The sequence below is a fragment of the Rhipicephalus sanguineus genome, chromosome 10 (genome assembly GCF_013339695.2).
Source record: "Rhipicephalus sanguineus isolate Rsan-2018 chromosome 10, BIME_Rsan_1.4, whole genome shotgun sequence".
NCBI classification, from domain to species: domain Eukaryota; kingdom Metazoa; phylum Arthropoda; class Arachnida; order Ixodida; family Ixodidae; genus Rhipicephalus; species Rhipicephalus sanguineus.
The window spans coordinates 104,810,781-104,828,142 of NC_051185.1; the positions used below are offsets into that span (position 1 = coordinate 104,810,781).

The 17,362-nt window shown below is 42.7% G+C and overlaps 1 long non-coding RNA gene across 1 annotated transcript; it reads right to left on the reverse strand.

Moving 5' to 3' along the window:
- Window positions 1-934: 934 nt before the first annotated feature.
- Window positions 935-11,718, reverse strand: LOC125760222 (uncharacterized). Its single transcript, XR_007417862.1, has 5 exons — window positions 11,479-11,718; window positions 10,515-10,643; window positions 8,619-8,758; window positions 6,214-6,314; window positions 935-1,053 (listed from the first exon to the last, which is right to left on the reverse strand). It is a non-coding gene; the product is annotated as an uncharacterized LOC125760222 (long non-coding RNA).
- Window positions 11,719-17,362: the final 5,644 nt, after the last annotated feature.

Here is a 17,362-nt window from a genome sequence, read left to right on the forward strand (position 1 = left end):
ACACGTTCGGTATGAGTCTGTGGTTGTTGTTTCAAGCAGATGCTTCCTGACGCATGAACCATAATTGCAATAGTTTTCCTCCACCTTCGTTCCTGAGCCAGCATCGTCGCATTGTTAAGGTCGCTGTCTTAAAATGCGCTCCATGGGTGGCTTTAGCAACATTCCCACTTTGTGTTCTTTGAACGTCTTTGGCATTTTCCTGCCCGATTCGCCGATGTAAGTGGTGTCGTGAACCCCACAACGTACTCTGTAGAGTACCCTGCTCTAATCATCCGCAAGTGTGCGGTCTTTGGGCTTTGTGAACACATGTCCTAAGGACAAGGTATACACAAACACCGCCGAAGATTAGAGTGGGATCATCTACGAAGTACAATGTGGGGATTGCGACACAACTTGCATAGGCGAAATGGGTTGAAGAAGGTGATCGAAGGGTAAAGAACACAAAGAGGATGTTGCGAAAACCACCCATGCAACGTGTTCTAAGACTGAGCTTGTTGAACGCTGCTGAATGACAAGGCATAACTTTGACCTAATCAATTCGACGATGCTACCTCGTGTACAAAAGTCGGAGGAAAAGAAAAATCTTGGAATCATGGTTCATTCATCACGGCGCATTGGCTTGCAACAACAACAGCGGCCCTCTACGAGATGTTTACAAGGAAATGTGCGACTAATGGACTGGTCAAACTCCGCTTATATTTGCCAGTGTATACTGAGAATGTCGCCTGCATAGGTGGCAAAACTTTCATGTCATTTTGTTAATTGTTGTGTTAAGTCAAAGTAAACATTTTACAATCACGCTACACATCCCGAGCTGGTAGATGTGGGGGTAGCATGCCACGTGTAGATGCACTGTACTGTGTGAACTTGCTGATGACGGAAGCATACCTGCTGCTTCATGCCAAATAAACAGTGAAGTACACTACTACATGCTTCTTTAAATGCCACTTGGCAGATGTATTCAGGAACATATTTGTCAAAAGTGTTGCAAGCCTGCTTATGAAACTGTGTGCACGGCCCATGGACAGCTCCACTTCGCTCCTTTCTGTACGTCTGAAAAGGAAGTGAAAGAAAACACCTAGAGCAACAGCAATGTTCAGAATTTATACCCATTTAAACATTGCCATGGTGCATGTGCACATGGCCTCCCTTAGCATCACTGTTTCAGAAATCAAAAAAGCAGAAACGATATTTTGCAGATATTTCTGGACTCGTTCTGATCATATGAAGGACAAGCAGCATGATTTTACGAAGACTTATTGCTATAGTACACAAGAATTCAGGGTTAAACACACTACGTTTTAACTGCAAGAGTATTTATGTACGTGCATTACCAATTCTATTCAATTATTGTCATGATGTTGAAGCAAAAGTCTTAACAGTTACAATTTTTGTACTTAATGCTGCCGAGAAGGCCGAGAGTTATGTGGGTGAAGAAATGAATTGCGCATGTATAAAATGGAATCGGCTCGCACAAGACGAGGCGAATTGTAGACCACTGCGAAGGGCTACTGCTGCAGTGCACATATAATAAGGCTGAAGATGACAAAGATTAAAGCGTAAACGTAAAGGATGAGAATTAAATTGAGAAGCAAGGCTTGCTGTCAATAGCTCTTGAATTCTATCAGAACACAACATAACAGTTGTATATCCTGTACATCTTGACGCGACAAAAGTTGAGCTGAAGATGGCGGCTTGAATGAATGTCAAACCATTGAACAAAGAGTGTTCGAGCCAATGTTTCAACAAATTGATGTGTCTAAGTTGTTGCAGCAACTTTGATGCAATTCGTTGCCCCTCTAAAGACGAGTCCTCATGTTGAGTCACTAGCTCCAACAACATTCGTTGTTCAACAATTATTTCATGAGCTGTACATCTCGTTACATTCATTACAAACCTCTACTGTACCAAATGCTACTATGGCAATGATAGTGGGTGCAATACTTTAAGCTGCAGTGTCATAAGCAGGTGACCGGCTATTCAACTCTTTAAATATACCAGATCCATAAAGACTGAAAACCATGAGGCAAGCACAACACAAAGGACAAGCGTAAGGAAATTGAAAGAGGTTAACTTTAATAAACGAGGTATGGAATTACTATGAGTGATCCCCATTTTAAGTATACAAGGTGGTTTTTTAATGAACTCCTTTGCTGTTGAAAAAGATCATACCTGTAGTCAAGTGATAATTTCCAGGACGAAATTTCGTGATGCTGAGAGCATGCATTAAACTTTATGCACGATAAGCGTTAGGTGCAATGTCAGAGAGGTGGAGATGATTTAATAGATAGCAAATACTAAAAATGAAAAGCTCTGAGTAACTATCGCAAGAATAAGGACGAAGTAAGGAGGGAAGCATATGATAAGCTAGTGCAATGTCTGAAGCGAGGTAATCTTGCCTTAGAATATGCAGTCATAAAGTGAGGTCCAGTAAGTAGGCGTCACATGCACTGGTTGTGAGAGAGATATGGAAATGACGGATCACCTTTTAAATAAATGTAAAAATGTCCACCCATGTGCGTGTTGGGAACTAGCTCTCATGAAGCCCTAGGCTTAGAGAAAACTTGATAAAGATGAACACATCCACAAGAGAAATCAGTAAAAGACAGATGGAGGATTGGTAGTGGAAAAGCAGCGAGAACAGCCAAAAACAAACTTGCAGGGTCTTTATGTACAATGCCGAAAAATAAGCTACTTATTATGAGTTTTCTTTAAGGAAAGAAATTTAATTCAGGTAGGAAAGGCATTAAGCCAATTCAAAAATTGAGCTTGGCCACTTGCATGTCAATGCTTCGCTTTAAAGGGAACACACATAGCATCCAACCATCTACAGATGTGAAACTGCGTCATGCAAGATAACTTATACAAAGTTATTGCTTTGAGCAATTAGCGCAAAATATTTCAGGAGAGCACCTAACTGTGCTGGTTAGTACATGATTACGATGGGAACAAACAACGCTGGGCACGGGACGGAAAAAAAAGGTAGACGAGGGCGACAGCACCCTCGTCTATTGTTCTTTCTTCGTCCCATGTCCAGCGCTGTTTGTTCCCGTTTTGATGCAGAATATTTCTTTCTTTAATCTGAAGGTGGCAGTGTTTCATGGCTAAAATAGTTTACTAATTTGCATTTCAAGTTACATTTTTTCAGCCATAAGGAAACACTGCAAAATGCTGAAGTTCTAATGTTAACATTTATCAGGAGAAAGACCAATTCTTTCGTATGGAATACCGAAGGTTGATTTCTAAAGTTCATTGCCTTTGTATTTTGTGCTGTTCCCTTATCATTTTCCTTAAGACTGTTGCATAGATGTTCTTTGGTTTATCTTGTGTTTTGTATATGTTATGCTCCTGTTTTTGCTTAGCAAGATCATTTAATGTGTAACTTATCACTGTAGCCCACTTTGCAATACTGCTTACTGGTGTCAGCAGTATTGTCAAGTAATAAATAAATAAGTAAATAGATATCCACTTTGTTATAAAACTACTATGAAAACAAAATGAACAGAAACGTTGCAACCAACCTGTAACAGAGTTGGAAAAAATAGCTTTTGACCCATATTGCAGCTTAGCTTTTGCTATGTAGCATTCCAAACAGAAATGCCGCCAAGACATTATTGTGTGGTATACTTTGCTGGCAATTTATATTCCATTTCAAAAGAAATATCTACTGCTTGGTTGTAAGCAAGGAAAAATTTACTGAAGTGAATAATCCCTAGCCTGCACAGGGTCTCGTTCCTTGACCTTCGCTGCACAGCACATTGGCACAGGATTCACGCGGGTGCCCCTGTGCTCATATAGTGCAAGTCTAAATGTTGCAGATTTAAGCAATACTTCTGTCTGAAGTACCATGCAAGAACAATGACGTGCTGTGCAGTGAAGGCAAAGCTCCAAGAAACTTCCCACAGCCTTGTTATTTTTCATTTGAAAAAATTATTTTTCACTTGAAGATAATATTACACCTTAAAAACTTTGTCTAAATTATCGCACGAGGAAAGCACACTATGATGTGCAGGCAACATTTTTGCTGGGATTGCTACGCAGTGAAAGAGAGCCCGCAATATCGGTTCAAACACTACTTCTTCCAAGTGTCAATTTTGAAGACATTTTTGCTTCTTTTTGCCAGCAGCATTTTCAACCCTTGGTATATGCACTGAACTCATACTGTGAATATATTTCACATGAAACATTCAGTCTTTTTTACAATATACTTAAAAATGCTGCATTTTGCAATGTTTCCTCACGACTGCAAATAGCATAAATCGAAATGAAAATAAATTCGACTATCATAGTCATGAAAGATTGGTGACTATGTTAAAGAAACGAATGCTTTGTAGTAATAGCTCGACGCAATAATCATGTGTCAATTAATTTGCCTGACACAGCTTCATTTCTGCGTGCGAAGTTTGAAAGGTCTTTGCTGCATCATGCAATTCTTTCCCCGAAAATAACGCTTGAATGACTACTTCCCACATATTTTGTAAAACTGGTGCTGTTATGTTTCAGTGTGGGAAGTAAGGAAAGAATTGTAAATTTCAAGGGCTCGTTTCATTTGTTATACACAATATTAATGAGAACTAACAGACAATAACGCCAAGGAAAGTATAGGGGATGTTTTTAGTAATAAATGTAAGGTAATTAATTTGCCTCCTTCATTCATAGCGAGGGTCTCGTTCTGGCAGACTTGATGCTTTCAGGTAGTATGCGAGGGATTATTGGTCAGCTGCCACCTCGTAATAAGTTCACGTGCTACGTGACGCCAACAGGCAGAAAAAGAGTGTTCCACACTCGTCGTCATGGCTACTGGCGGCGCTGACTGACGCTCCCACGTTTAAAATGCACACATATACCCTATAAAGTGGACGGGAGGATGGCCGCCGCGGTAGCTCAGTTGGTAGAGCATCGGACGCGTTATTCGAAGGTCGCAGGTTCGGTCCCTGCCCGCGGCAAGCTATCTTTTCGTCCACTTTTCTTTCTTCACAATTACCTTACATTTATTACTAAAAACATCCCCTATACTTTCCTTGGCGTTATTGTCTGTTAGTTCTCATTAATATTGTGTATAACAAAGAAAACGAGCCCTTGAAATTTACAATTCTTTCCTTACTTCCCACACTGAAACATAACAGCACCAGTTTTACAAAATATTGGAAATGGTCAAAAAAACGACTTGGCACACTGGCGTGAAATGACCCAAATAAGTACTAAAATAAAACAGTGTGCACTGTCAGACACTGAAATGAAGCACTAATCTGCTTGTATTGCTAAATTACTTCAAAACCCTGCTATGATAACTGCCCACAAGAAGTTGATTGCAAAAAATTTACTTTAACCTCTGACCTATTTTTATCTATCTCTAGTATAATGACTGGTAACCTTCGGCACACAAAGGCACAAAGCATTTCATATGGTTCAATGCCTTCGAACAGTACGGAAGGTCATATGTTAAGAAATAGCGTAAAATCTGGACTAATTTTAATCAGCTATGTTTTATAACATGCAAACATCGAGAAATACACAATAATTTAGTAACTCGCCCCCTCTAAAAGTGTTGCTGTCGCAGCTCCAAATTCTATTCACGAGCTATAATGGCTAAAATATTAAAACACAGCTGCATTTCAATCTCAATGGTGGATGCACACAAGTATACAATAATTTAGTAACTCGCCCCCTATAAAAGTGTTGCTGCCACAGCTCCAAATTCCATTCACGACCTATACTGGCTAAAATATTAAAACACAGCTGCATTTCCATATCAATGGTGGATGCACACAAGTCTACACGAACAGGCATGCACTTTAGATTGACTTCACAAGCCATATATCCGGTAATCCTGCCGTTGGAGAACGTTACCAAGTGTATGAGCTGGACTACTACATCAGCTAAAATGGATGCTTGTGTGTTGGTATGACAGAGCGTAAACAAAGCAGTGCAGAAGACTGAGCACACTAGCACAGCACTGTTTGTGTCTTCCTTTTTCTTGTGCTCCGTCTATTGCGTTTTTTTACACTAATGCATTAATTGTGAAAACAACTGGCTGCCGCAATTTGGTCATCTAGGTCGAACTTTTTGGGCCTTGTACCAGACTAAAGAGCTCTGTTGTGAAAGCAACAGGGTGTAACAACATTGCACTACCAATCAGGGAATACAAAGCATCGATAAGAATGTTCAGCCAAAATAAAAGGCTTCAGCAAATTGTTTAAGACACATACTCACAGGTTAATGCTCATTCACAGCTTCTACGGCAGCCCCATGATTTCTGTGCGTCCATCTGTGCGTGCCTTCCTTCCGCCTTTGGGCAAGTTTGAGTAGAATGTCTGCCAGGAAAACAAAAACATCAGAAACAAGTCGACTTTTTTTAGCATGCCTCACATAACCCAAATTAACTTTTCTCTCCCCATGAGGTAGCTGTTTAGAAAGCGTCCAAACAGCCGCTGCTTTGTCTGTGTATAGCTCATAACCAATTAGTAGCATCCAACACGACACCTGGTCATTGTAAAAGCATACGAGACAAGAAACTGAGACAAGTATAAGCAAAGAGCAAGCGGCTATATTTCGCCATTATATCGTTTCCTAATCCAGCCCGATGCATTCATCGCTTAAATTTAATTTACACTGCTATTTTGGTGTTCGCCCTAAACTTACTTTCCAAATAACTCACTAACCTATTTCTCTTACGCACTATATGAATACATGTTAAAAAGTTGGGGCATGCAAACATGGACACAAGAGAGTCAAGACGCCTAAAACGCTGAGATCACTAACTGGAGGCTCATCACCTAATATACCTTTACATTGTCGAGAGCCTAAATGCATGCCAAAATTCGATGAATGCAGTTTTGTACAAGCACATGAATGAAGAAATGCGTCCAATAGTCGAGGCCTGGCATATCGATAATGGCAGTGCACAAGAGAGCCAATCGTCGATTAACTAGCAGTTATCTCTCACGTAGACTATCGCGCGTGCCAGATTGATAGATATCGCCTCTTGCCTGGGCATGCACAGGTAAGTTTCTGTGTCTACTTTAATTTGTGCCACTGTCCACCTTTCCAGTTGGCGTTAGTGGTGTCTTGGTTTCTCTCTTGTGTCCATGTTTGCATGCCCTGCCTTTTAACATGAATACCTACCAACCAGCTCAGCTGTCTGTTATACTAAATTATGTATACAATCTAGAATTACCACTCTGTCCACTTGCTGATGTAATAATAACAATGGGGTTCTGCAATGTAAACGTCAAATTAAAAGCACGGGAACCTCTAGGATTTGCACCTCCACCGAAAGTGCAACCACTCCATCAAAGATCGAACCCGCACAGTTCAGATCAGCAGCTGACCATTATAACCACTGTATTGCAGCGGGGGATGTTCACTTGGTAATGTAGGTTAATGTTAAGGATTATGGAAAGAGCTGTAAGTTGAAGAAAGACGTGCAATTAAGCAAGGAGCTGCAGACATTATGCAGTTTAGATATTTCTGTAATCCAAAGGGCTGGTGCTCAGGGCATGCACCTAAGGAACTCCTGTTCAGCGTCTCTTTTCGAACCAAAGCTTAGCAGAATTGATGTTCCTGTCTAGATATGCCCCTGAAAACCACAGTTAAATAGCTGCAAAGTAAACACTAGAAGACAGAAAAAAATCCATCATTTGTATGATATTAAACACATCAAGATGCAAATACACCAAACACCCTGGACTGTGAAACGCATTGATTGAAAAGATATCAGTTAAACAAAGCAGCATAGCAATGAACTTCCATGTAGCTGCCACAGGGCAAAAAGCAGGTGGCTCTGGCGCCATGAAAAATCTATAACAACACTTGTTGAATATAGCAGGATGTTTTGTATGATAAATGTATAAGTTACCACTCACAGAAGCTGACATGCTATTTTAAAAATGAGCATTGCAAAAAATAAAGCAAGAAAACCACGTGACGTGTGAATTTACCATTCATAAATTAAGGCTAAAGGGCCCCTAAACAACTCCGGAGTCTAAAACTTGTGACAACTGCACGCTTGTACAACGTGAACATGTTGTCACATGAATTTTTTGATTAAGTGGTGTAATAATGAAGCCACAGGAGATAGAACAAACATTCCAGCTGGTTTCAGTCTCTCGCTCAGCCTGACCATCCTGAAGAGGGGCTTCCTCGGTGTGCCACTGTGCCAGAGTGGTGCGGTGAGGAAGCACAGTCAAAGCACTGGCGAGATAAACCAATTCGCAACACTTGTGACAACCACAAATACTGCATCATCACAAAGCCAAAATGCCGTTTCGTATTGCAGAGGACTATTCAACAGTCAGCGTTACTTAATGTTGCTCATAGGCAACATTACACCACTTCGCTAGCAAAGAGGACTGGTCAAGCGCTGAAGAGGAGGCGCGGTTATTGTTTTTAGAAGTGGAGTGTCTGACATTCGCACAATGTGATTCCTGCGGCCCTCTGTACGAATTAGCGAGCTTGTTTGGGAGGTGTAAAAGAAAGAAGTAGGAGCCTGCTGACTGGCCCTTTAAGAGAATGTAAACATACACTGGAAGGAAGTACACTTGTAGACATATTACTATAAGCTATAAAAAACAGGCAATTAACATGCGCAATCCATGCAGCATAGGGATGTCTCACACCTTTGCAAGAACTTTACTATGGTGGCTGCATATTTGTGTAGGCCAGAAGCAGCAGGCACGTGGCTTCCATGAATTTGACCCGTTCGTTGAAGGGAAACTGCTGCTCACATCCTTGTAGCACTGCTTTTTGAAGATGCTTCCTGCGATAACAAAATGACCACAACACAATTATGGTCTTCAAATATCAACAGGTGACCTACATTGCTGCCCTTTCTCATTAAATTCAGCTCTAGACTAAAGACTGCAATAGCAGCATCCTCCTACATTACAGGGCATCATACTGCTTTCCTTGGCCTGGTTTTTAGTTCAATAATTGTTTTCACCCATAACAGAATGTAGCACTAGTAAATATTCGGTTGGGGAGGGTGCAGCCGTAAAGTGTGTATGCAAAGTAAGAATATGAAAAAAAAGAATGGCATAATTTCACATGAGATATAACAATTATCATAATTCCTGTAATGTCAGACACCAAGAAGTGTTTAATTGAGCAAGTTTTGACTTTAAGCTATCACAAAACAATGTCCTTTATAGAAAGTGGGATTTGCAGAGTGAACTCTGATGATGAAATTGGCTGTCTTTACTGGCTCTGTAGCTGCTAGTGCATAGCTAAAGCCGCTTGAATGCACTTAACAAGCCTGTGTAATGGTATTGACAAATGGACAGAGAAGACAAACTCATTCGTTCTCATTTAGCTGCCATCACAGCAATACGTTGCTTCGTGTCAGGTTTCCTGGTATGCAGAATGCACGAACTTGGTGGCCGTGCCATACCACAGTAAACATGATCGACATCTGCTCCAACTGCGTAAGTAGCTGGAAAGTGCTAAATTACACAATCAGCTGAACCATGCACACATAATGTAAATTCTAGCAGTGGCAACATTTCGCACCTCATACTAGCCTATGGGCATTGTACTCGTTGATGCTGCCAGCTGCATTCACTGTTTTCATTCCTAGCATGCATAGCACATGCACACAAAGCACCCAATAACTGTGGGATAATATAATAATAATATCTGGGGTTTAACGTCCCACCCAATAACTGTGGGAAGCAGAATAGATTGTCCGAGGTAATCAATAAAATTGATTGACAAGAATTCCACACATCACTCAAGCCTGTTGTTTGGCATAAGTGATGAGAATGTGCAGCCAAATGTACACAGCAAATTCAGTATTGGCCTTGAAGAATTGCAAGATAGGTTGAAGCTTTCCAGAAACAAACCGTATACAGTAAAGTCTGTCCCAGATACTGAAATCATGAAGTTATAAATTTTAAAGTGGGCCGCTATATTCTTCAGGCACCATGCATTGCATTTATGAAAATGCTAACATCCCTGTACAACAATGCGTGCTGCAAGAAGTCATAAACATTGATATTTTTGGCACAATGCCATTTCCCAGTACCACGTTTTACAGAAAGGCAACATTTTCCTTTGCAAAACTAAGCCATGTTCCCAGGCAAAATGCACTGTCCATGGTGAAAAACACATGGAGTACGCTCTTCTATACAGCTTAGCTGGTTTACTGGAACTAAAAGCTACGGTAACGCTGTCTTAATTGAAATGGCTAGCAAAAGCCTTCTCGCTGCTGTTTATGTGAAGTAATTTCACCTTGGTGGAACGTCACAAGAGTAAGTGGCACATAATAATGAGTGCGAGAACACAGTAACAGGATGTGCAACGGCTACCAGGTATGCCCATTCGTGGAAACTGTGGGCTCTTGCCCCAAATGAACCAGTTGGAAATAACCCTTTTGCATGAAAAAACTTAAGTTGGTTGCTGGCATACATAACATTGTTACTCTGCATTTCCATCTCATTTATCTAGCGCTCATTGTTTCCCTTCGACAATTGCTCAAAACAAGATTCTTCTTCATTAAATGGAACTTTGTACATTACCTTTACGTTGGCTGCAGATGCTTATTTCTTCTGCCTGAATAAGCACCTCCTATAGCATACTTGCCTCAGCCACCTTCTGGACTGCATGGTCAGCACTCCACTGTTTGTCGTGGCACTGCTGTTTGCTACCTGCAGTACGTTGCAAAAAACTTCAGCATTAAAAAAAAAAGATAAAGAAAAGCCGAAGCAGGTGTGCCAGCAACACGTTGCCCTATGAGGGGGGAGGAAGAGCTCTGACAAACGGCTAATTAAAGACAAGCGTTGTTCTTCACAAGCTATTATTATGCGATGAGAGGTGGGACTTCAATAGAAAATTCAGCTGAAAGTACGGCTTGTCAAATTAGGTCAACGTGCATAAAGGATAAAAATGGGGCAAACCAACTGAACAAAATACAGTGTCATGCTGCAGAAATTGCATTTTTAACAAATCTATGTTATCTATTGCTTGAAAGATGATAAGCAATGTCCAAGAATGCTAACCTAAACGCTTTTGAGGGTGACGTTACTTAATGACGAATAAAATGCACGCCTAAGGAAAACATCCCTAAATACACTTTATTTCTCCCACTGTACCGATTCACGATTCACACGGTGGCTGATGATTATTCCTTCAGAGCTCGTGCGAACGAAATGAATGTTGAAGCTTCGGTTTCATGGCGTTACTCCAAGTAATTTGTCAAGAGACATGCATAAATTTGACATGCATAAAACGCATGACAATGGTGAGCCTGACAAAAATGTTGTCTCCTTTCAGCAAATATTAGCGTACAGCAGTGCGTGCACGCGAGCTAATTACCAAAACTTTATAACACTACCGACTACGTTCTTGACAAATGTCATGCGCGAGCACAATCCGCACACCTACAACCGCATACACTACCAACACGTTATGCGATTTTATTCGGCGACAACGCGTACTACAATAAGAACAACTCACAATGTACGAAGCGTAACGTTCACTTACCTCTGGCAATGAAAATACGCTGGCAGCGTACACTGCTGGATGACCGCCGATTTTCAATGGTGCGCCAAGCGAGGAATCGCCGAGCTACCGGCCGTCCCCGATCGTCAAGGCATTTTCCAGGGCCACAGAACGCGTCGTCGAGAAAGGATTGCAGCGCTGCTACTCACTGCCGTGTAGTGTGCCTCGATGTGAGCGGACAAAACGCGCATCAAGGCACCCTACTGACAGGCGGAAACATTTGAAGAACGTGTTCTTCAAAACTATGAATCGCCTCCGTCGGTCACACTGAACAAAGCAGTCGCAGATTGGAGTCGCACGGCCGGCATCTGGTGACTATTTACCTGCTACCGCGTATAACACTGCGTGACGAACTTGCGCTTACGTCAGTAACCACAACATACAACACACAATGCGAGGCAGCGCGGTAAAAGTCGACCGTATGAACAAAACTCGCACGACGACACACACACGACACGAACGCAGAACTATCGTGGCTAGAAAGGCTTGCCTAGTGTCGTGAGCGAGGCAGCGAGCCTGCCAGGCGGAATAGCTTACGATGAAGCGTGCAGAGGGCGCGGCGCTCGCTGGCGCGCCCAGCACTTGTGCGCCCTGAGGAGTTTCTCGTTTAAACCAAGCTTTGTAGTTGCGGTAAAAGCTCGTTGTGTAGGCCACACATGGCGCTGATAAATTGTAAAACGAAGAAAAGACAACTCTGGAGACCATGCGGGCCGGTTAGCTTCTTCTGAACGGCACATGCTGGCGTAGAGAACAAACATGTAGGAGATTCGGGGTTTTCGTTCTAGTTTATTAACATTCTTTTTCAAGCAGTTATGGTTGAGTACAATGATTGAAATATTCATTGACAATTATAGCGGTTACATCAAGAACAAAAATACAATGAACAGTGAATGAGACGCAAAGACAGATATTTTCGCGCAGAATGTGAGTAAACAGTGAAAGGAAAAGATAGGTGCATACAAAAAAGAAAAATAAATAATTAAAAGTAAGAATCAGCGAAGAGTCAAATGAAATTTATGTACACCTGAGGGACCTCCCTTGATGTTTCACGCCCAATCTTGCAGGCGTACTGGATCCGTAGAAGCTCTGAATGAGAATAGATGCCTTTTCATTGCACGAGTTCTTTTGCATTACGTCATGGAACAGGCTGTCTTTTCTTTTTAGGCATGGTGTGTTGGAGAGGCTAGAAAGATTTGCAGTCGCACGCGAGCATGTACGAACCTCTCAAGACGCAGCTCGGAATGAAATTGCAACAACCACGAAAATTCCAGGGTCGGATCTAAGAGGAACAGGGTACCGGTTCCCTTACCCCCTCCCCCCTTTAATTTTCGACGACCGTAGCGGCGGCCGCTACGAGTGCCTGCACCCTAAAGCTTTACTGCACCCTAGAGTTACTGCAAATGTTATTTTTAGGTGCGGAGTTGCGCATCTGTTTTCGAAACGCCGCTAGCAATCGTGCACTGCGGAGAAGCTGATGCGCAAGGCCGCCGCCGCTGCAGCGAACCGGTTTGTACTCCCGTGCCACAGTCCCGATTTCGTAAAGGGACGCTTTTCACCAATACGAAGCAGCGCCGTATGTTCCTTGTGTCCTTGTCTATTAGGCACCGTGGAACGCCGCACAGAAGCCTTCGCGGTAGGGATGTCCGAATAGCAAATTTTAGGTTCGAAGCGAACAGTGATTACGTCGAATAATTTTGAATCGAATAGTTCGAATAGTATGTATCACACATTACATAAAAAAATTAGCATAAATATTGTCGAGGCCCAACTAACCTCCACAGCGTTTTTTTTTAATTGGAACGAGGCATGTGCGACTGTCATTCTTTTTGCTGCAAGTAAACGCTACTAAACTAAGCGCTACGCCACTAAACGCTACGTTTAGTAGCGTTTAGTAGCATCAAATGGTAGCAGGATTTCAATTTCAGTAAGATATGCAAGCGATAACCGATAAAATACGTCACACTTTAAAAATTACTATACATATACCATATTATAACATATAAGCACGTATAACAAGCTTTTAAACTTAAAAAATGATCAGAGGCGTAGCCAAGGGGAGGGTTGGGGGTTTCAACCCCCCCCCCCCGAAATTTTTCAATTTTACTTGCGCATATATACACGCACACATACAAACACACGCACGGACATACATAACGTATAATTGAACCCCCCCCCCCCCCGAAAAAGATTTCTGGCTACGCCCCTGAAAATGATTAATCTATGTCGGAGTAATATGTTAATTTAACCTTGATGTGGGGCTTCGCGGCATTGCGCAATTGTGTTGGTTAGGTGTTTTCACGGCATAGCACTTGCAGGATGCAGTGAAACCACCTTCACAGGTGGGTTACATGCCGTCCAATTACGCCTATTCGTTCATAATGAATACTTTGAAATTTCGGAACCCTAAATTCGTGTCGAAGCGAATTCGAATACTGTAATATTCCTTCGAACATTCCTAGTGCTTGAATATTCGCACATGCCTACTTCGCGGCAAACAGACGCAGACAGTCTGCCAGTATGTCAGGACGGCAGCAAAATATTGTTTACCCTCGTTGCTCGCGACGGTAACATGCACAAAACAACAAATTTAACCACTCTCGGTTGACCTCAAAAAAAAAAAAAAAAAGGTTAAAGATAAACCGCTCACATAGAGAACAGTGGTAGTTGCACGCTCCCCAGGCCTTCTGTAAACGCATCGTGTCTGAAGAAAAAAGATCACAGTTTCACCGCAAGCGCGAAGCAATGAATGCGAAGGCAACAAATTGTAATGTTATACGAAGGAAGGCTGGCAGCTAACTCTTTTGGATCCGATCTCGCGTAACTATACAAAACGTTGGTGTAAGATAATACGGCCGCTCCAGGGAGAGGTGCGCTTTTCGCAGTCTCTTGGCGTTGAGAGCGCGCGTAAAAGAGTATACGAGCCGTTTGCTGATGCCTGCGAGATAGCGAGCGCGCAAGCGATCGTGAAAGCGCTTTTAGGATCAAAGATCGCAGTTGCTGCTCAAGCACCCTCCCCTCCCCCGCATCCCTCCATGCTCGTTCAAGACGGGCGGGGCGTTTCGTTTCTGCTTGGGCAGCATTTGACGGCTGGTCTAACACGCGGGGGGATGTTATCGCATGCGCCCTCCGAGCGACGCAGATAGGCCGGCTCGTTTGATCTCTGCTTCAGTCGCGATCGTCGCCCCTGCTCGCGAGCTTTTACCCGCGGGTAGAACCTACGATGCGCGGCGGGATGTTATCAATTTGGACTTTATACGGAACATGACGGCGACGGTGACGCCGACGGCAAAAACCCGTCGAGAGTGCCCATATAATTGCTATCGCAATACAAGTAGCCCTGTGACGGTCTTTGGTTGGAAAATACCTTAACAGCGCAGGCAACTTTAGGACTTTTCAACTTTAGGACCTTTAGAACTTTCTTTTTTGTTTGGACTTTAGAACACTCTCTCCCTAACTAAAAAGAAAGCAATATGTCCGTTGAAGTTACGAACATGTACTCCCTATTTCCATATAATGAGAGCCATCTGTAAGTTCTACGTAGGTCTTGTTCGTGGATCTGAAGGAATCTGAAGGGCAGTTTTTGCAGTGTAGAAGCTGGGACCGGCGCCCGGAGAAACGTATAAAAAACGGCCCCATCCTATGCTTCATCAGTCTGCTCTGTGCCGGAGAAGAGATCCACGCTGGGCAAATCCCGGGACACAACGCAGCCACCCAGCACCCCCGGTGATCGTGGAGCCGCCGCTGACCCACCTCGCCAGCTTCGACGGTCGCTCATGAACGGCGCCGGTGTTGAAGGACTCTGCTGCGCTCGGTTACGTATGTCATTCGCTTGAACTTAGTGGACTGCGGACTCTAATTATTTGCTCGGCTTTTGCTGTTTGGTAAATCATCTGATACTGCTCAGTGTCTTGACATATTTGAATTTTCATGCATGCTGCACTTATCTGAATAATTGTGGAATGTATAATTAGTTCACCCTTGTATTCTAGATAACTGTACGGTTATTGTGGAAATATCTATCTTTGTTTAAACGCATTAATAAAGCTTGTTGTTCTTTGATTGGAGAAGGCCCTTGACTCCTTCATACCGGCGATTGGCGCAAGCCATACACCAGAGGCCCAACCCCCATGCCACATCTTGGGAGAAGCTTGTGCTTCGGCCCCGAGTCGTGACAAATGTCTTAGGGCACGTGTTTCAGAATTTTAACGGCGGGCTGAAACGTTGAAGCCGAGAAGCGATTCAGTAGCAGAAATTCGAAGTCTAGCAACAGCAACTGCAAACATCAGCACACCCCACTTCTTTTTTTCTATTCTGAGATATCAGTTCCCAAAATCTGCTAAGCAAAAAATTCAGGACCCCTTGTCCAATTGGGGAAATGGGGACAATCGAAGCTTGGCGTGGGCGCGCGTAACGTAGTGCCTTTCTTCCTTTCTTTCTTCCTTTCTTTCTTTTTTTCTTTCTTTCTTTCTTCCTTTCTTTCTTCCTTTCTTTCTTTCTTTCTTGCTAGCGGCGGTCCCAAGCACGCTGTTTTAGGCGGAATCGGCGTGGCGTCTTTCATGTTCTTTCCAGCGTTCCTCAGCCTGTAGAACGGCCCAACGAAAGGGCCACCACGCGATCGCGGAAGCGCGGTTTAGGAATTCAATTTTCTCGAAGTCGGATTTTTTCCTGAAATGTATAATTCCTGATATCGGCCTTACGCGTTGTCCAGCAGCTCGCTTTTATTCGGCCATCGCGAAATACTTCAGTGAAGCACGCACAGCAAGTGCACTGCTTGCAAATTGTTTTAGGGCGGAGCTCTTAAGCATGGCGTTGCATCGTTAACCGTAGACAAAAACTATCATCATCATTCACCAGCACGCGCCCTCTCCGTCCTCTTCCTCCTCTTCATCGTCGTCTGCATCTTGAGCTTCGCGCCGAGAACACGTGCGCCGATATTTCCGGTGGTAGTACAATAACTTTGATGGCCGAGAGAATGAAAAACAGATAGAGATAAAGAAAGAAAGAAAGAAGAAAGGCAAGAAAGACAGAAAGAGAGAGAATCAAGTAAACACAAAAAAGAAATAGAGAGATAGAGAAAGATAGAAAGAGCGAGAAAGATAAAGAAATACGGAGAGAGTGAAAGAAAGAAATAGAAAGAGACAACAAAGACCATTGAGGAAAGAAAGCGATGGCAGAAAAGGAAAAAAATTTGAAAAAGAAAGCTGAACGCTTACGTTAGTAGGCAGCATTTAGCAATGCAAAAGAAGGAAGAAAGAAAGAAAGAAACAAAGAAAGAAAGAAAGAAAGAAAGAAAAGAAACAAAGAAAGAAAGAAAGAAGGAAATAAAGAAAGAAAACGGTAGGCCTGCGCGGAAAGCGCGGCACAGTCACAGCGAAATCTGGAAGAGCGGTATTTCTAGAGCCCGTTGTAAGCTCTCTTGGGGCTACTAATACAAGTATACTTGCAAGGTACCCACTACGCCATCAATCATAATTTTTGTGAAGTTGGGAATCATCCACTATGCGCAATATTGATTTTGTAGAGAAGCGATGTACCGCTCAACATATGTAAGGCATTATGGGCATTTTGTTGATGCGACAGCTGATAACGATGAAGAATTATGGCGGAGCGCTTTGCAATGTGTTGGAAGCTTTAAACGACCCACTTGTTACGCAATTCGCATTCTGTGACGCCAGGTGGTTATTTCACTCTACCACCACATCATATAACATACGTCTACGTGAGAAAGAGAGGAAAAGAACTTTATTGAGACCCTGAGGAAATGAACCATGGGGGCCTTATGGGTTTCCTTGGCAACCAATACAAGTGCACATGCGAGGAACTTCCTACGCTATAAATCATCATGTTTTTTTTTAATAGGCAAGCA